Source organism: Monodon monoceros, unplaced genomic scaffold (assembly GCF_005190385.1).
Source record: "Monodon monoceros isolate NGI ecotype Baffin Bay Population unplaced genomic scaffold, NGI_Narwhal_1 Super_Scaffold_21, whole genome shotgun sequence".
NCBI classification, from domain to species: Eukaryota; Metazoa; Chordata; class Mammalia; order Artiodactyla; family Monodontidae; genus Monodon; species Monodon monoceros.
In genome coordinates this window covers 117949878-117969991 of record NW_021703778.1, presented here as the reverse complement: position 1 = coordinate 117969991, position 20114 = coordinate 117949878, and positions in this window count along the sequence as shown.

Sequence of the window (20114 nt, the reverse complement as noted above, 5' to 3'; positions counted from 1 at the left end):
ACAACAAAATTCCAAATGTTAAGGATGTTAAATCTGAGTGAATAAGATTAATACATTTTTCTGAGGTTAATTTTAGAGTTATATTCTAATTATCACTGAAAAATAACTAAATATAGGTGGTTTTTGAAAAGCTTTCAGGGCTTAGGAGAGTATGTTGGGCTGGGTAGCATTGTTGGTTAAAGGGAGTTGGTAATAAAACTTAGAAGAAAAAATTAAAAATACAAAGGCAGTTTAACCTCAAACTGAAAAGTCTGAACCTTATTCATTTACTCATTATATGCTTTTAGTTGAAAAAGTATGAAATAACCTGTCCTTTAAAAATATTAATTTTTTACTATTGTACAGAGGAGATCGGAGGAAAGCTAGAGGTAAGAAAACAATTAGAGACTTGCATTAGTTTAGAAATAAGAAAATAAGAGCTTGGATTGGAAAATTAGCCATGGGAATAGGAAATAAATCATAACTAACAGATATATTTCAGATATTTTACATTACTTAATAAAGTATTAGCTATTAATGTGAAGAAAGACAGTTTTAAAATGATGTGTAATTTTGAGCTTGATTGACTAGAGACATAGAGTAATTCCATAAAGGAGGAAGGTCAGAGATTCTGGCCATGGGGATTCAATATGCGTCTCATTTAAACACGTTGAGCTGGAGGGCGCAACATATTGTGCAAGAATATATTTTAGTAAGTCATTGGAAATGTGGAACTAGAACTTGTAGAATAGTTTTTAGGATCCTAAGAAATAGATAAATTATATACAATTGCATAATTATACTTGAACATCCCTATGTATAGCTTTATTTTAATTAGTCATTTATTACAAGCTGTAAAAGTGAATTTGGAGGATGTGAGTGATCGTATATCTGTAAAAGCCCTTATTTTTCTCTAGCCCAGTGGGTCGAACTAAATTTTTTTTTTAAGTTAATGAAAATATTGTGACCTACTTTTCTTCTGAGAGGTCTTAAAATGCAAGTTTATTTTTCTGATTCTAATAATTCAAGTATTATTTTAAACACTTTTTGGCAGTAATAGCATGCATGATGTATTCTGCAGAATAAAGCTTATAGGGATTTAATACTTTGACATCTTGTCTCCTATAAGTAGATAAGATGTTAAAAAGGAAAATAACTATGATGAATCAGGAATATTAAAGAAAGAACATGTCACACTAATGAAGGAATTTATGTCACAAGAAGATTCATTTTGAATAAATATGTACAAAGACAATTGAAAGCAATAGGATATATAGGGCAAAGGATTTATGTCATATAAAGAATGTGGTTTCCTCTCAACTTCTTTTGTTAGTGCAAATGAGTAATATGATCATTCTGAAGGCGTGCTATTAATGTTATTAATGCTAAGATAAAGCAAATATACTTGTAACAAAATTATTTGTCTTACAAAATTGTCAATAGAGATTTTGTTAAGTAAATAATCTATTTACAATAGACAAAAAATATTTGTGCAGTTTTGTTACCAATATCAGATTTTCTGTTTAGTTAAAGCTTTTTCTCCTCTTAAATCTGAGGTTTTTGAAAAAGTATGTTTCAAATGTTAAGTTTAAGATTAATTACTGTGTGATCAGAATTCTCTCCACAAGTTGTAAGATCTCTTTTTGTCTGGAAAGAGTTTTTATTCATTCAATCAACATTTTTAAATCAAAAAGCTGTTATGGGCCTGTTCCAGGTATTGCTTATATAGCAGTGAATAAGACAAAATATTACTTTACATTCTGAGAGGAAGATATACAAAAGAAAAATAACTGAATTAATGTAAAATATCCTATTAGAAAGCCATAAAACCTATGAAGACAGGCAAAGGAAATAGAACTCTTAGAGTGTTCATTAGGGACAAATCATATAGGTCCTTATACAGTATTCTCAGTGATAGAAATTTGTGGGAAATTTTGGAACAAGAAGTAACATCATCTAATTTTAAGTTAGTAAAAGAAAATAAATTTCATAGACCATTATATGAGGTGATGTTGGTTTGGTCAAATATAAGTGCATAAAAATTACAGAGAAGTGACAATACTAGGCATCTAGTTTACAGGTAGAAATGACAAGACTTGCTAAGGTGTAGAGAGACATAGACTATGAGAGATTGAGACAATTCAAGGATAATTTTTTTTGGCATTTTGGGGTCTGAGTAACTGAATAAGTGTTGTTATTTACTGAGCTAGAAAATATTAGAGAAGGTACAGGTTAGATTTGCTTATTAATATCAAAATGAAGATTCTTAATATGAATATGGCAGACATGGCATAGATTTGTGACAGCTTCGCTTCCCATCAATCATGTAGGTTATTTTGTTTTCATTAACGCAGCACCTAATTATTGCCCTCTATAATAAAAGTCTCTGATAAAAACTTAGTCTACAGTTAGTATTTAAAGTAAGCCATGAAACTTGTTTAGATTAAAAGGAGTTTTTTTAATAAAGAAAAGTTCTTGAAGAGTTAGTCTTGGGAAATTCTATTATTTACTAATTAGAAATAAAATAATCCAACAAAATAAATGAGGAGAAACACATAACGAGGCAGGAGGAAAACAGGAGAGTATGGTGTTGTATAGCATGGGGTAAAACATAAAGAAGGAGGAAATAACAATAGCAAATGCTGCATGGCTGAATACCATAAGGACTGGAAATTATTTATTAGATTTCCTGACATGGAAGTCATTGTGAACAATAAGGAACTGTATCCATGGAATTGGACACATATGTTTGATTGAAGTGGGTTTAAGAGAAAATAGGAGGTAAAGAATTGAAGCTGGTGAGTATGTAAAAATTAGAGGAATTTTGATATAAAGAGCTATGAAGAATGAGATATGGTGAAGAGTTACAGAGAATGAAAGCATTTGTTTTTCTTTTTACTGGGACATATCTCAGCATGTTTCTCTGCTCATAGGAATGATTCAAGTAGAGAAAAAAATAATATCAGAGTTTGAAAGTGTCAGACTCTTTCTACAAAGTGTCAGAGTTTGAAATATCACCCTGATGCAGAGTTCTAGAAGCTGAATACTTAACCTCAAATTGTACTCCTTCCTTAACTGCATTTTAGTCTCATAAAAATAAAGCACAACTGAAAAAAAGAAAATGCCCATTGGTTTAAACGAATAGATGCCATGGGTAACTTTTGAGAAAGAGATAGCAAACTTTTTCTGTAAAAGTCCAGATGTAAATATTTCAGTCTTTGGGTACAATATATCTGTGTTACAACTATTCAGCTTGTCCACTGTAGCAAAATAGCAGCCATAGACAATACGAAAATGAATGGGCATGTCTATATTCTAATAAATCATTGTTTACTATGGGACATAATCTGCTTGTCACTGAACTAAGTGATAGTCTTTGGTGAGCTAACGGAAATGAAAGCCATTGTGAAATTCCTTAAGGATGAAATTTACAAGTTTAATTATACCCTACTTGCCAGTAACTAGGCTCAAAGAGATCCTTACAGTTGAGTTATACTGATAGAAATGTTTGACTCTAGGAGCTTTTTAAGGTATTAGGAAGAGAATAAAAAATAGGAGATACTTAGGAGAAGGGAAAGCTATAACAAGGAAACAGAAATTAAATGCTAGAAAAAAATTTACAATAGTGTGAAAGACGAAATGAGAATGTAACTGAAAGAACTTGATATAATATCAAATATTTTAATCGATTTTGCTTTGAATTGTTACATAAGAGTTTGAAGTAAATCAACACCTTAAAATTTTTAGAAGGTATTGCTATTTAGAAGGTATGATATATCAAATGCCATGTCATACAACCATAGTTTATTAAGGTAAAAAAATGACTTTAAAATCAGTAATACAGCAGCTTCAAAAATTTTATTTGCTATGTACTATCATATTCAGAGTCTTTCCAGGTGTTTTCGAGACTGTGTTAAATAACATCAACATCTTCCGAGGCAATTCATTCCATTTTTGAATATTCCTAAGAGTTAGAAAGTTATTCCACTATGACAAAAGAAATCTAATCTTTCTTTCTTTAATAGCCTTTCAGCTATTTAAATATAGGTATAGCATACTTTAACCATTACTGAAAACTGAAGTCAAGTACACTAAACATAGAAAAATTAGAAACACATAAAACTTTGAATTCCACTTCAGCTATTTAATAGATAAGGCAGAAGACACATATTACAATAAAATTAATTGGAAGCCATGAAGATAAAGAAATTTGTTGACACAGTACTTTTGAGAATGCTGAAGACTAGGTTATTCATTAACATTGCTGTAAAGATAAAGCCTGTTGAAGACTATTAATAAATCAGTTACCATAAAAATTCAAAGAATAAAATCATGGGGGATGTGGTTAGTGAATTTCCAAATATATTATACCACTAAATAATCTGTATCTTGTAGTTATGAAAAGGTTTTTTTGCAGATAAAAGCAAGCATTCTCGTATGATAGTGTTTCTTACAAAAATATACGCTTTGGTAGCGTATGTAATATAGCTTTTTGTGTCCATGCTCTAGTCATTACATTCTTTCTTTATAAGGTTATTATAAGGAAATTGAACTTGGAGAAAATTGAGCCTATAATGTATATACCATCTGTATGATGACTAACACATTATCTGGAATATCATTCAATTATAGCTATAATTCCAATAATATTAAGGGATATAAATCCACTTGGTAGACAGAAAAAATTTAAAAACCTTTGTTTTCATTTCCTCTCTAAATTCTCTTGAGAAATTAAATTGGCAATTTTAACAGATGTACTTTAAACTCATAAGAAATTTTTTCTTTTGAAACTATATGTCATACTGTGACTTCTCTTTAAGCAATTTCTTAACTACACCCACAATTTTTAAAATTACATTTACTGAGGTAAAATTTATATACAATAAATGTTTCTAAAGATTTTCATTTATTTAAGCTCTTGCTTCCTGTTGGTATTAGTTCTTTTCAGTCAGAAGTACTCCCTTTAACATTCCTGAGGGAGCTGGTCAATTGAGAGTATCTTTTGTCTTCCTTTACCTGAAATTCTCATAATTTTGCCTTCATCCTTAATATATATTTTTAACGGATAAACAATTATGAATTTTCTATTTTTTCTTTAAGCACTTTAATGATGTTCCATTGTTTTTTGGTCTACCATGGTTTGTGATGAGAAGTCCATGTGTATTTGAATTGTTGTTTCTCTCTCTGTATATTATATTCCTCTAGCTGCTTTAAAGATTTTTCTTTTTATCTTTGGTCTTCTGTAGCTTGACTGTAATTTGCCTACTTATAATTTTCTTGGTATTTATCTTGTTTTGGGTTCACTGACTCTCTTGAATCTGTAATTTTTTTTTTTCTTTTACAAATTTTGGGTAGTTCTTAGCCATAATAACTTTATTTTTCTGCCCCTTTCTCGCTCTTGTTCTCTGGTACTCAAAGTACATGTATGTTGCATTTTGACATTATCCCACAGATTCTTAGGTTTTATTCGTTTTTAAATCTCTGTTTCCCACTTTGTTTGATTGGATAATTTGTATCAATCTGTCTTTAATTCTTTCTTCTGTCTCTCTATTCTGTTTTTAAATATATTCTGGTAATTTTTATTTTAGTCATTGGAAATTTCAATTCTAAAATCTTCAATGCAAGAAAGCCATTTCTTTGCTAGATTTTCTATCATTTTATTTATTATAAATATGTTTGCATTTCTTTACCTCATTGACCATAGTTATAATATGTTATGTAAAGCTTTTGTTTGATAATTCCATCATCAGAGTAATAGCAGGGTTGACATCTGTTGACTTTTTTTTCTTTTTGAGTCTTGTCATATTTAGTATGTCAAGTCATTTTAGATTGAATCCTGGTCATTGTAAATGGTTATGTTGTTGAGACTTTGTATACTATTATATTCCTCCAAAATGGTGATGTGTTTGATTTTATAGACAATTAATGTAGAGTCAAACTGCAAATTTTGTTACACCTATGCAGAGGAATTGTTCAGATTCCAGTTTAGAGTGATTTTAATCTCACATATAAGTGGTTCATGATCGGAAAGAGACTTTGGCAGTTTATATGCAAAATCTGAGGTTCTAGTTTTTTCAGCTATCTCTTACCCAGTGATTCTCTCTCAAGCTCAAATGGTTTTTGTTGTCCTAGGCTTCTTTCTCTTTTTACTATGTCCAGAAAGACGGCGGGCTTTCTCTCATAGTTTTAACCACCTCAAAAAAATACAGTTATGATTCAGTCTGCCCCCAGAATTTATAGCTGTTATTTACAAGATTGATAGTTTTTTAGGAACTTTCTCTGCATTATACACTTATTCAAATTTGATTATGTTTTAATTTGTATTTATTTCAAAATATTTCCTGTTGTCTTTGATTTTTTTACTTTACCGTGATTGATTTAGCAGTATGTTTAATTATCAAACAAATGGGGATTTCCCATTGGTGTTTCTGCTGCTTAATACTAATATGATATTGTTCTTTACAAATAACATACTCTGAATAATTTGTCTTTTTATTTTCAATTTTTCCCAGTTTCATTGAGAAATAATTGACATATAAAATTGTGTAAGTTTAAGGTGTACAATATGATGATTTGATACAAGTATATATTGCAAAATGCTTGTGACAAGTTTAGTTAACAACATATATCACATCATACTCTTACAATCCTTTTTTCTTCATGAAAACATTCAAGGTCTACTTCCTTAGGAACTTCCAAGTGTATGATACAGTATTGCTAACTATAGTCAAACTTCTTTCCTATTGGTTCCTAACACATTCATCTTACAACTGAAAGCTTGTATCCATTAAGCAGCATGTCATTGTATCCCCCACTCCCCAACCTCCAGTCCTACTCTTGGTTTCTATGAGTCTGGCTTTTTTTTTTTTTTTTTTAAGATTCCATATATAAGTGAGATCATGTAGTATTTGCCTTTCTCTGACTTATTTTACTCAGCATAATGACCTCAAGGTACGTCCGTCTATTTTGCCACTAATAGCAGGATCTCCTTTCTCTTGGGTGAATAATATCCCATTGTTTGTGATATATATCACATTTCTTAATCCACTCATTAGCGTCCATTCAGTGGACACTAAGATTGTTTTCACATCTTGTCTATTGTGAATAATGCTGCAACAATCACTGTGTGCAAATCTCACTGAGATTTTTTTTTTTTTTCACTGAGATTTTTGATTTAACTTCCTTCAGGTATATACCTAAAGGTGGAATTGCTGGATCATTTAGTAGTTCTGTTTTTAATTTTTTTAGGAATAAACATGCGGTTTTCTATAGTAGTTTTACCAATTTATATTCTCAACAACAGTCAACAAGACTTCCCTTTTCTTTATATCCTTGCTAACACTTGTTACCTTCTTTTTTTTATGATAATCATTCTAACAGATGTGAGGCAATATATCGTGGTTTTGATTTGCATTTTTCTGATGATTAGTGATATTGAACATCTTCTCATGTATCTATTATTCAAACATCTTTTTGGAAAAATGACTATTTAGGTCCTCTGCCAGTTTTTAAATTAGATTATTTGGTTTTCTGAGTACTATGAGGCCTTCATATATTTTGGATATTAATCCCTTATTAGATATATGGTCTAGAGATATTTTCCCCTATTCCATAGATTGCCTCTTTGTTTCTTTTGCTTGCAGAAGCTTTTGAGTTTGATAGAATTCCTCTTGTTTATCTCTACTTTTGCTGCTGTGCTTTTGGTGTCATATCCAAAAAAAATGTTGGCCGGAATAATGTCAGGGAGCTTTCCCCTGTGTTTTCTTCTAGGAGCTTTATGGATACAACTCATACATTTGAATCGTTAATCCATTTCAGGTTAATTTTTGTGAGGGATATTACATAGGAGTCCAATTTAATTCCTTTGCATGTGGCTGTCTTGATTTACCAATGCCATTTATTGGAGTGACTGCCCCTTCTCCACTGAGTATTCTTGGCTCCCTTGTTAAATATTGGCATGTGCATGACACCTCCATTTCTGGGATCTGTATTCTGTTCCATTGCTCCATGTGTCTGATTTTATGCCAGTATCATACTGTTTTGAATATTATAACTTTTTGGTAGAATTTGAAATTAAGAAGTGTGATGCATCCAGCTTTGTTCTTTTTTAAGGTTGCTTTGGCTATCCTGGGTCTTTGCGGTTCCATATGAATTTTAGGTATTTTTCCCACATTGCTATGAAAAATGCCATTGAATTTTTTTTTTTTACCTTTAACTCTCTGTCTGCATTTTCTTTTTTCTTTTTTTTTACATCTTTATTGGAGTATAATTGCTTTACAATGGTGTGTTAGTTTCTGCTTTATAACAAAGTGAATCAGTTATACATATACATATGTTCCCATATCTCCTCCCTCTTGCGTCTCCCTCCCTCCCACTTTCCCTATCCCACCCATCCAGGTGGTCACAAAGCACCGAGCTCATCTCCCTGTGCTATGTGGCTGCTTCCCACTAGCTATCTATTTTGCGTTTGGTAGTGTATATATGTCCATGCCACTGTCTCACTTTGTCACAGCTTACCCTTCCCCCTCCCCATATCCTCAAGTCCATTCTCTAGTAGGTCTGTGTCTTTATTCCTGTCTTACCCCTAGGTTCTTCATGACATTTTTTTTCTTAGATTCATATATATGTGTTAGCATATGGTATTTGTCTTTATATTTCTGACTTACTTCACTCTGTATGACAGACTCCAGGTCCATCCACCTCACTACAAGTAACTCCATTTCTTTTTATGGCTGAGTAATATTCCATTGTATACGTGCCACATCTTCTTTATCCATTCATCTGATGATGGACACTTAGGTTGTTTCCAACTCCGGGCTATTATAAATAGAGCTGCATTGAACATTTTGGCACATGACTCTTTTTGAATTCTGGTTTTCTCAGGGTATATGCCCAGGAGTGGGATTGCTGGGTAATACGGTAGTTATATTTGTAGTTTTTTAAGGAACCTCCATACTGTTCTCCATAGTGGCTGTACCAATTCACATTCCCACCAGCAGTGCAAGAGTGTTCCCTTTTCTCCACACCCTCTCCAGCATTTATTGTTCCTAGATTTTTTGATGATGGCCATTCTGACTGGTGTGAGATGATATCTCATTGTAGTTTTGATTTGCATTTCTCTAATGATTAATGATGTTGAGCATTCTTTCATGTGTTTGTTGGCAATCTGTATATCTTCTTTGGAGAAATGTCTATTTAGGTCTTCTGCCCATTTTTGGATTGGGTTGTTTGTTTTTTTGTTATTGAGCTGCATGAGCTCCTTGTAAATTTTGGAGATTAATCCTTTATCAGTTGCTTCATTTGCAAATATTTTCTCCCATTCTGAGGGTTGTCTTTTGGTCTTGTTTATGGTTTCCTTTGCTGTGCAAAAGCTTGTAAGTTTCATGAGGTCCCATTTGTTTATTTTTGTTTTTATTTCCATTTCTTTAGGAGGTGGGTCAAAAAGGATCTTGCTGTGATTTATGTCATAGAGTGTTCTGCATATGTTTTCCTCTAAGAGTTTGATAGTTTCTGGCATTACATTTAGGTCTTTAATACACTTTGAGCTTATATTTGTGTATGGTGTTAGAGAGTCTTCTAATCTCATACTTTTACATGTAGCTGTCCAGGTTTCCCAGCACCACTTATTGAAGAGGCTGTCCTTTCTCCATTGTACATTCCTGCCTCCTTTATCAAAGATAAGGTGACCATATATGTTTGGGTTTATCTCTGGGCTTTCTGTCCTGTTCCATTGATCTCTATTTCTGTTTTGGTGCCAGAACCATACTGTCTTGTCATACTGTCAGTCAGGGAGCCTGATTCCTCCAGCTCCATTTTTCATTCTCAAGATTGCTTTGGCTATTCGGGGTCTTTTGTGTTTCCATACAAATTGTGAAATTTTTTGTTCTAGTTCTGTGAAAAATTCCATTGGTAGTTTGATAGGGATTGCATTGAATCTGTAGATTGCTTTGGGTGGTAGAGTCACTTTCACAATGTTGATTCTTCCAATCCAAGAACATGGTATATCTCTCCATCTATTTGTATCATCTTTAATTTCTTTAATCAGTGTCTTATAATTTTCTGCATACAGGTCTTTTGTCTCCTTAGGTAGGTTTATTCCTAGATATTTTATTCTTTTTGTTGCAATGGTAAATGGGAGTGTTTTCTTGATTTCACTTTCAGATTTTTCATCTTTAGTGTATAGGAATGCCAGAGATTTCTGTGCATTAATTTTGTATGCTGCTACTTTACCAAATTCATTGATTAGCTCTAGTAGTTTTCTGGTAGCATCTTTAGGATTCTCTATGTATAGTATCATGTCATCTGCAAACAGTGACAGCTTTACTTCTTCTTTTCTGATTTGGATTCCTTTTATTTCCTTTTCTTCTCTGATTGCTCTGGCTAAAATTTCCAAAACTATGTTGAATAAGACTGGTGAGAGTGGGCAACCTTGCCTTGTTCCTGATCTTAGTGGAAATGCTTTCAGTTTTTCACCATTGAGGATGATGTTGGCTGTGGGTTTGTCATATGTGGCCTTTATTATGTTGAAGAAAGTTCCCTCTATGCCTACTTTCTGCAGGGTTTTTATCATAAATGGGTGCTGAATTTTGTTGAAAGTTTCTCTGCATCTATTGTGATGATCATATGGCTTTTCTCCTTCAATTTATTAGTATGGTGTATCACATTGATTGATTTGCATATATTGAAGAATCCTTGCATTCCTGGAATAAACCCCACTTGATCATGGTGTATGATCCATTTAATGTGCTGTTGGATTCTGTTTGCTAGTATTTTGTTGAGGATTTTTGCATCTATGTTCATCAGTTATATTGGCCTGTAGTTTTCTTTCTTTGTGACATCCTTGTCCAGTTTTGGTATCAGGGTGATGGTGACCTCGTAGAATGAGTTTGGGAGTATTCCTCCCTCTGCTATATTTTGGAAGAGTTTGAGAAGGATAGGTGTTAGCTCTTCTCTAAATGTTTGATAGAATTTGCCTGTGAAGCCATCTGGTCCTGGACTTTTGTTTGTTGGAAGATTTTTAATCACAGTTTCAGTTTCAGTGCTTGTGATTGGTCTGTTCATATTATCTATTTCTTCCTGATTCAGTATTGGCAGGGTGTGCATTTCTAAGAATTTGTCCATTTCTTCCAGGTTGTCCATTTTGTTGTCATATAGTTGCTTGTAGTAATCTGTCATGATCTTTTGTATTTCTGCAGTGTCAGTTGTTACTTCTTTTTCATTTCTAATTCTATGGATTTGAGTCTTCTCTCTTTTTTTCTTGATGAGTCTGGCTAATGGTTTATCAATTTTTTTTATCTTCTCAAAGAACCAGCTTTTAGTTTTATTGATCTTTGCTATCATTTCCTTCATTTCTTTTTCATTTATTTCTGATCTGATCTTTATGATTTCTTTCCTTCTGCTAGCTTCGGGGTTTTCTTTGTTCTTCTTTCCCTAATTGATTTAGGTGCACGGTTAGGTTGTTTATTCGAGATGTTTCCTGTTTCTTATGGTAGGATTGTATTGCTATAAACTTCCCCCTTAGAACTGCTTTTGCTGCATCCCATAGGTTTTGGGTCGTCGTGTCTCCATTGCCATTTGTTTCTAGGTATTTTTTGATTTTCTCTTTGATTTCTTCAGTGATCACTTCGTTATTAAGTAGTGTATTGTTTAGCCTCCAGGTTTTTGTATTTTTTACAGATCTTTTCCTGTAATTGATATCTAGTCTCATATCGTTGTGGTCGGAAAAGGTACTTGATACAATTTCAGTTTTCTTAAATTTACCAAGGCTTGATTTGTGACCCAACATATGATCTATTCTGGAGAATGTTCCATGAGCACTTGAGAAAAATGTGTATTCTGTTGTTTTTGGGTGGAATGTCCTATAAATATCAATTAAGTCTATCTTGTTTAATGTATCATTTAAAGCTTGTGTTTCCTTATTTATTTTCATTTTGGATGGTATGTCCATTGGTGAAAGTGGGGTGTTAAAGTGCCCTACTATGAATGTGTTACTGTCGATTTCCCCTTTTATGGCTCTTAGTATTTGCCTTATATATTGAGATGCTCCTTTGTTGGGTGCATAAATATTTACAATTGTTATGTCTTCTTCTTGGATCAATCCCTTGATCATTATGTAGTGTCCTTCTTTGTCTCATCTAATAGTCTTTATTTTAAAGTCTATTTTGTCTCATATGAGAATTGCTACTCCAGCTTTCTTTTTGTTTCCATTTGCATGGAATATCTTTTTCCATCCCCTTTCTTTCAGTCTGTTTGTGTCTCTAGGTCTGAAGTGGGTTTCTTGTAGACAGCATATATATGGGTCTTGTTTTTGTATCCATTCAGCCAGTTGGTCTCTTTTGGTGGGAGCATTTAATCCATTTACATTTAAGGTAATTATCGATATGTATGTTCCTATTCCCATTTTCTTAATTGTTTTGGGTTTGTTATTGTAGTTCTTTTCCTTCGCTTGTGTCTTGCCTAGAGACATTCCTTTAGCATTTGTGGTAAAGCTGGTTTGGTGGTGCTGAATTCTTTTAACTTTTGCTTGTCTGCAAAGCTTTAGAGTTCTCTCTCACATCTGAATGAGATCCTTGCTGGGTAGAGTAATCTTGGTTGTAGGTTTTTCCCTTTCATCACTTTAAATATTTCCTGCCACTCCCTTCTGGCTTGCAGAGCTCCTGCTGAAAGATCAGCTGTTAACCTTATGGGGATTCCCTTGTATGTTATTTCTTGCTTTTCCCTTGTTGCTTTTAATATGTTTTCTTTGTATTTAATATTTGACAGTTTGATTAATATGTGTCTTGGCATATTTCTCCTTGGATTTATCCTGTTTGGGACTCTCTCTGCTTCCTGGACTTGATTAACTATTTCCTTTCCCATATTAGGGAAGTTTTCAACTATTATCTCTTCAAATATTTTATCAGTCCCTTTCTTTTTCTCTTCTTCTTCTGGAACCCCGATAATTCGAACATTGGTGTGTTTAATGTTGTCCCAGAGGTCTCTGAGACTGTCCTCAGTTCTTTTCATTCCTTTCTATTTATTCTGCTCTGCAGTAGTTATTTCCACTATTTTATCTTCCAGGTCACTTATCCATTCTTCTGCCTCAGTTATTCTGCTATTGATCCCATCTAGAGTTTTTTTTTAATTTCATTTATTGTGTTGTTCATCACTGTTTTTTTCATCTTTAGTTCTTCTAGGTCCTTGTTAAATGTTTCTTGCATTTTGTCTATTCTATTTTCAAGATTTTGGTTCATCTTTACTATCATTATTCTGAATTCTTTTTCAGGCAGACTGCCTATTTCCTCTTCATTTCTTAGTTCTGGTGGGTTTTTAATCTTGCTCCTTCATCTGCTGTGTGTTTTTCTGTCTTCTCATTTTGCTTACCTTACTGTGTTTGGGGTCTCCTTTTTGCAGGCTGCAGGTTCGTAGTTGCTGTTGTTTTTGGTGTCTGTCCCCAGTGGCTTAAGTTGGTTTAGTGGGTTGTGTAGGCTTCCTGGTGGAGGGGAGTAGTGCCTGTGTTCTGGTGGATGAGGCTGGATCTTGTTTTTCTGGTGGGCAGGTCCACATCTGGTGGTGTGTTTGGGGTGTCTGTGGCCTTATTATAATTTTAGGCTGCCTCTCTGCTAATGGGTGGGGTTGTGTTCCTGTTTTGCTAGTTGTTTGGCATAGGATGTCCAGCACTGTAGCTTGCTGGTCATTGAGTAAAGCTGGGTGTTGGTGTTGAGATGGAGATCTCTCAGAGATTTTCGCCGTTTGATATTATATGGAGCTGGGAGGTGTCTTGTGGACCAGTGTCCTGAAGTTGGCTCTCCCACCACAGAGGCACAGCACTGACTCCTGGCTGCCGCACCAAGAGCCTTTCATCCACATGGCTCAGAATAAAAGCGGGAAAAAGTTGAAAGAAAGAAGGTAAAATAAAATAATGATAAGATAAAATAAAGGTATTAAAATAAAAAATAATTATTAAGAAAAAAATTTTTTTAAAGTAAAAAAACAAAAAATACATGGACGAATAGAACCCTAGGACAAATGGTGAAAGAAAGCTATACAGAGAAAATCTCACACAGAAGCATTCACATACACACTCACAACAAGGGGGAAAGGGGAAAAATAATAAATCTTGCTCTCAAAGTCCACCTTCTCAATTTGGGATGATTCGTTGTCTATTCATGTATTCCACAGATGCAGGGTACATCAAGTTGATTGTGGAGATTTAATCCGCTGCTCCTGAGTCTGCTGGGAGAGATTCCCTTTCTCTTCTTTGTTCGCACAGCTTGTGGGGCTCAGCTTTGCATTTGGCCTTGCCTCTGCATGTAGGTTGCCAGAGGGTGTCTGTTCTTCGCTCAGACAGGACAGGGTTAAAGGAGCAGCTGAGTCGGGGGCTCTGGCTCACTCAGGCCGGGGGGAGGGAGGGGTGAGTATGTGGGGCAAGCCTGCGGCGGCAAAGGACAGCGGGACATTGCACAATCCTGACGTGCACCGTGCGTTCTCCCGGGGAAGTTGTCCCTGGATCCCAGGACCCTGGCAGTGGCGGGCTGCACAGGCTCCCCGGAAGGGAGGTGTGGATAGGCCCGTCTCTGGGGTCCACGCTGTTAGCCGTGGCTCGCACCTGTCGCTGGAGCTCCTTTAAGCAGCGCTCTTAATCCCCTGTCTTTGCACACCAGGAAACAAAGAGGGAAGAAAAAGTCTCTTGCCTCTTCGGCAGCTCCAGACTTTTCCCTGGACTCCCTCCCGGCTAGCCGTGGTGCACTAACCCCCTGCAGGCTGTGTTCACGCCGCCAGCCCCAGTGCTTTCCCTGCGCTCCGACCGAAGCCTGAGCCTCAGCTCCCAGCCCCGCCTGCCCCGGCGGGTGAGCAGACAAGCCTCTCGGGCTGGTGAGTGCTGGTCAGCACCGATCCTCTGTGCGGGAATCTCTCTGCTTTGCCTTCTGCACCCCTGTTGCTGCGCTCTCCTCCACGGCTCCGAAGCGCCCCACCTCCACCACTCGCAGTCTGCATCTGCGCAGGGGCTTCCTAGTGTGTGGAAACCTCTCCTCCTTCACAGCTCCCTCCCACTGGTGCAGGTCCTGTCCGTATTCTTTTGTGTCTGCTTATACTTTTTTCTTTTGCCCTACCCAGGTATGTGGGGACTTTCTTGCCTTTTGGGAGGTCTGAGGTCTTCTGCCAGTGTTCAGTAGGTGTTCTGTAGGAGTTGTTCCACGTGTAGATGTATTTCTGGTGTATCTCTGTGGAGGAAGGTGATCTCTGCATCTTACTCTTCCGCCATCTTCCCTGCTGCTCGCCATTGAATTTTGATAGGTATTACATTGAATCTGTAAATGGCTTTGAGTAATATGGACATTTTAACAATATTAATTCTTCAGGTCAATGAACTTGGCATATCATTCCATTTATTTGTGTCTTCCACAGTATCTTTCAACAGTTTCTTATAGTTTTCAGTGTAGATAACTTTCATTTTGTTTGTTAAATTTATTCTTATGTATTTTATTGAGTTTGATGCTATTGTAAATGAGATTGTTTTGTTAATTTCTATTTTTGACGGTTTGCTGTTAATGAGTAGAAATAAAAGTGATTTTTGTATATTGATTTTTGTATCTTGAAGTTTACTGAATTTACTTATTAGTTTTAAATATTTGCGTTTTTTCAGGAGACTGTAGGGTTTTCTGTGTATAAGATAATGTCATCTGCAAAGATGATTTCACTTCTTCTATTCCAGTTTTAATTCTCTTATTTCTTTTTCTTGCCTAATTGCTCTGGCTAGAACTTCCATTACTGTGTTAAATAAGAGTGGTGAGAAGTCTTCTTCCTGATCATAGATAATTTTTTTTTTCAATTTTCACTGTTGAATGTGATGTTAGGTGTGGATTTGTCATAAATGTCCTCTATTATGTTGGGGTATGTCAGTCTATATTTTGTTGAGAGCTTTCATCATGAAAGGGTGTTGAAGGGAGTCAAATAGTACAAACATCTAGTTATAAATAAGTCATGGGGATGTAATGTACAGCATGGTGACTATAGTTAATAATACTGTATTGCCGTTTGAAAGTTGCTAAAAGGGTAGATCTTAAAAGACCTCATCACAAGGGAAAAAACAGTTTTTGTGACTATTTTATGGTGACAGATATTAAGTAGGCTTATTGTGGTGATCATTTCACAACAGTGTACACAAATTTTGAATCATTTTGTTGTACACCCGAAAGTAATATAATGTTAAGTGTCAATGACACCTAATAAAAATACAATAAAAATAAATGGGAAGGAAAGAAAGAGTGTTGAATTTTGTCAAACACTTTTTCTGCATCTATTCAGAAGCTCGGATAATTTCTATCCTTTATTCTATTAATGTAGTGTATCACATTTATTGATTTGCCTATGTTGAACCATTTTTGCATCCCAGGGATAAATCCCACTTGATCATTGTATATGATCCTTTTATTGTGCTGTTGAAGATGGTTTGATAGAATTTTGTTGAGAATTTTTGTGCCTATATTCATCAGGGGTACTGTCTTGTAGTTTGCTTATAATGTTCTTGTCTGGCTTTTGAATCAGTGTTATGCTGGCCTTGTAATGTGAGTTTGGGAGTATTCCTTCCTCTTCAATTTTTTGAAAGAGTTTGAGAAAGATTAATTTTTCTATAAATGTTGGTAAAATTCACCATTGAAACCATCTTGTCTTGGGTTTTTCTTTGTTGGGAGGTTTTGATTACTGTTTTGATTACTGTTTCATCTCCATAGTCATTATTGGTCTGTTCAGATTTTCTACTTTTTATGATTCAGCCTTGGTAGTTTGTGTATTTCTAGAAAATTATACATTTCTTCTAGGTTATCCAATTTGTTATTGCATAATTGTAGTAGCCTCTTTAAAAATGTATTGAAATATAATGACATAAAATTATATTAGTTTTAGGTGTACAACATAATGATTCAGTGTGTGTATATATTGCAAAATGATCACCACAATTAGTCAACATCTGTCACCACACATAGTTAAACATTTTTCCCTGTGATAAGGACTTTTAAGATCTCTCTTAGCAGCTTTCAAACATGCAATACAATATCATTAATTATAGTCACCATGCTGTACCTTACACACATATAACTTATTTACTTTACAACCAAAAGCTTGTACCTCCTGACTCCCTTCACCCCTTTACCTACTTGAGTCCATCCCTTGCCTTTACAACAACCAATAAGTGAGATCCTATGGTATTTGTCTTCCTGTCTGACTTATTTTATTTAGCAAATGCCCTCAAGTTCCATTCATGTTCTCTCAAATGACAATATTCCATTCTTTTTTTTTTGGAGGAATCATATATCATTTTATATATGTTTAGTCTTCTCTCCTTTTTCTTGGTTAATCTAGTTAAAAGTCAGTTTTCTCTTTTCAGTAAACCACTGGGGTTTTTCACTGTCTATAATGGTGTCTGCAGTTGGCCAGCTTGTTACCAGGTGCTTGGTATGGTGTGGATCCTGTCTGGTCATTGGATGGATGACCACCATTGAGTATTGCCTCTAATACACTGTTCAATAAGGCGGCAGTGAGACAAGGGCCTGTTTCAGAGTCCAAAGTTGGGACCTCAGACACGGGCCTATTGCCTTATCACTGAGTGAGTCCCTGAATGGGTAGGACTGGCCCTGAACTATGGCTGAGAAGGGCTGGAACTGAGCCCAGGGCTGTTTCAGGTTCCACAGCCAAGAATGAGGTCTGCATATTTGGCTTTGGAGGCATGAATAGTTGTTTCTCCTACCAGGTCCATGAGTGGGTTGAACTGGTCCCTGACCATGGCTGGAAAGACTAGAGCTGAAGATATGGCCCTATACAAATTTCCTGAGGCACAGATATGAATGTCTCCCATCAGGTCCCTGTGCTGCAGGACTGCTCACGGACCACAGATGGGAAGAGCTGGGGCCTAGTGTAGTACCCTTTCAGAATCTTCTGAGTTGTAGACATGAATGTTTCCCATGGGGCCCTGGAACCCCAGGACTGCTAGCAGATTATCAGTGTGAGGAAAGTGGCACTGTATATAAAGCCCCTTCCTGATTTCTGGGGGTCCAGATGGGAATTTCTCCTGCTTGATCCCTGTGTCAGAAGACTTGCTCATAGACTACTACCACCTAGTATAGGGCTCTTTCAGGATCTCCCCTGCACGATCCCTGTGCCAGCAAGACGGGAGTGTCTCCAGCAAGATTCTTATTTTTGGATTGTGGCAGAGATGGGCTAGAACCCAGTTATAGAGCCATTTAAGAATCTACAGTCTGACCAAGTTTAGTGGGCTTATCTCCAGAGGTTTCCAGACTGCACCCAAGAGGGGCTAGGGCTGGTTCACAATCCACTTCAGGGTTCACAGCTGGGACTGAGGTCTGTAAGTCTATTTATTTCCTGTTGCACAAGTGGGCATGACTCCTTCCAGATCCCTTGGTGACGGTAACAGACCCACAGCCAAAGGTGGCATTGGCTGAGTTATCAGGGGCACAGAACTCTTTCTGTCTCTGTAGCCAGCACCATACTCATCGAGTCAACTACCTGCGTTTGGACCGGCCTTCTTAAAATGGCTCTCAGTCTTCAATTACATTAGGGTTTCACAGTCTCCTACATGGATCCCAAAGCTCTCGTGAAGGCACTTCTGTCTGTGGATGGGTGCCAAATTATTGTTGTTGAAGGGAAGATAAGGGAAGGGGGTCTTCTTATTCCACCATCTTGCTGACGTCGCTCCCCTCAATCCTTTCACATTTACTGAGGCTTGATATATGCCTCAGCATATTGTTTGTCTTAGCAAATATTCTGTAATGACTTGAAAATAATTTTAATCTACTGTTTTTCATTGGAGTTTTCTATAAATATCAATTAAGTCAAGTTGGTTGATGGTGTTTTTCAAGTCTTCCTTATCTTTACTGATTTTCTTTCAACCTTTTTATTAATTGCTGAAAGAGGAATGGTGTAATCTCCAATAATAATTGTGTACATGTCTAGTTTTCTTTGCAGGTCTGTCAGTTTTTACTTCATATATTTTGAAGCCTTGTTATTAGGTGAATTTACATTTCAGATTGTTATGTCTTCTTGATGAATTGCCCGTAATTTTGAAAAGTCCCAGTTAATAGTTCTTTTTCGTAAATGTACGGTATCTCATGTTAATTTATTGTCTCTAGGTGCTTATGCTTTGCCTATCTGTGTTTAAATTTTTAAAGTGGAATTTTTGTCCATGAGAATTAGATTTGTCTTATTCTTCAGGTTTTTTAAAAATTATTTTTTCAAAAATTTAAAGAGTTTAAACAATTTTCATTTGATATAGTTATTGATATGGTTTAGTTTGTATCTCCCATGTTGCTATTTGTTTTCCATTTTCTCCATTTGTGTTTTGTTTCCTTGTTCTTTTTTTTAATAACTTCTGTTTGATTGAATATTTTTAGTACATTTTCTCTTAAGCCCAGTACTGGCTTATTAGCACAGATTTTACTAGTGTGTGATCAGTGTGATAATGTAGACCCCACAATCAAAGGAGCTGCATGGTTCATTTAATATTCTGATGTAGCCATCTTGAAATTCTTAATAAGTTTTTAAAAGGCTTCAGCATTTTTATTTTGCATTGAACACCAGAATTTATGTAGCTGGCCCCCACACAAATATTTTATTTTTTAGTGTTTACCTTAAGATTTACTATTTCCATTTAAAAATTTTTATAGTCTATTTGCAGATAATACTGTATCACTTCAAATATAAGAAATTTAAAACTGTAGAATTCTATTTGCCTCCTCTCATTTTTTGTGTTATTTTTGCCATGTATTTTACTTCTACATAATCCCTATATTAAATCATTATTTTAAAAATTAGTTATATCTTAAATACATTAAAATAAAATAATTATTTTTATATATACCATCCGTTTACCATTTCTAACATTCTTTTTTTTTATTTAGATTGTTTGGTTTTATTTATTTTTTTGTATTTAATTTATAAATTTGCTTAGAGGTTATGTATGTGCAAGGTCTAAATGTGCAGGGAGATTAAATATAGTTTTGTGATTGTATTTATATAGTAACATTTGTCATCATTGGGGATCCACGGAAATTGGATTCTTTTTTCCTTTTAGTTGAAGTGTAGTTGGCTTCAATAACAATATATAGTTTCAGGTATTCAATATAATGGTTCAATATTTTTAT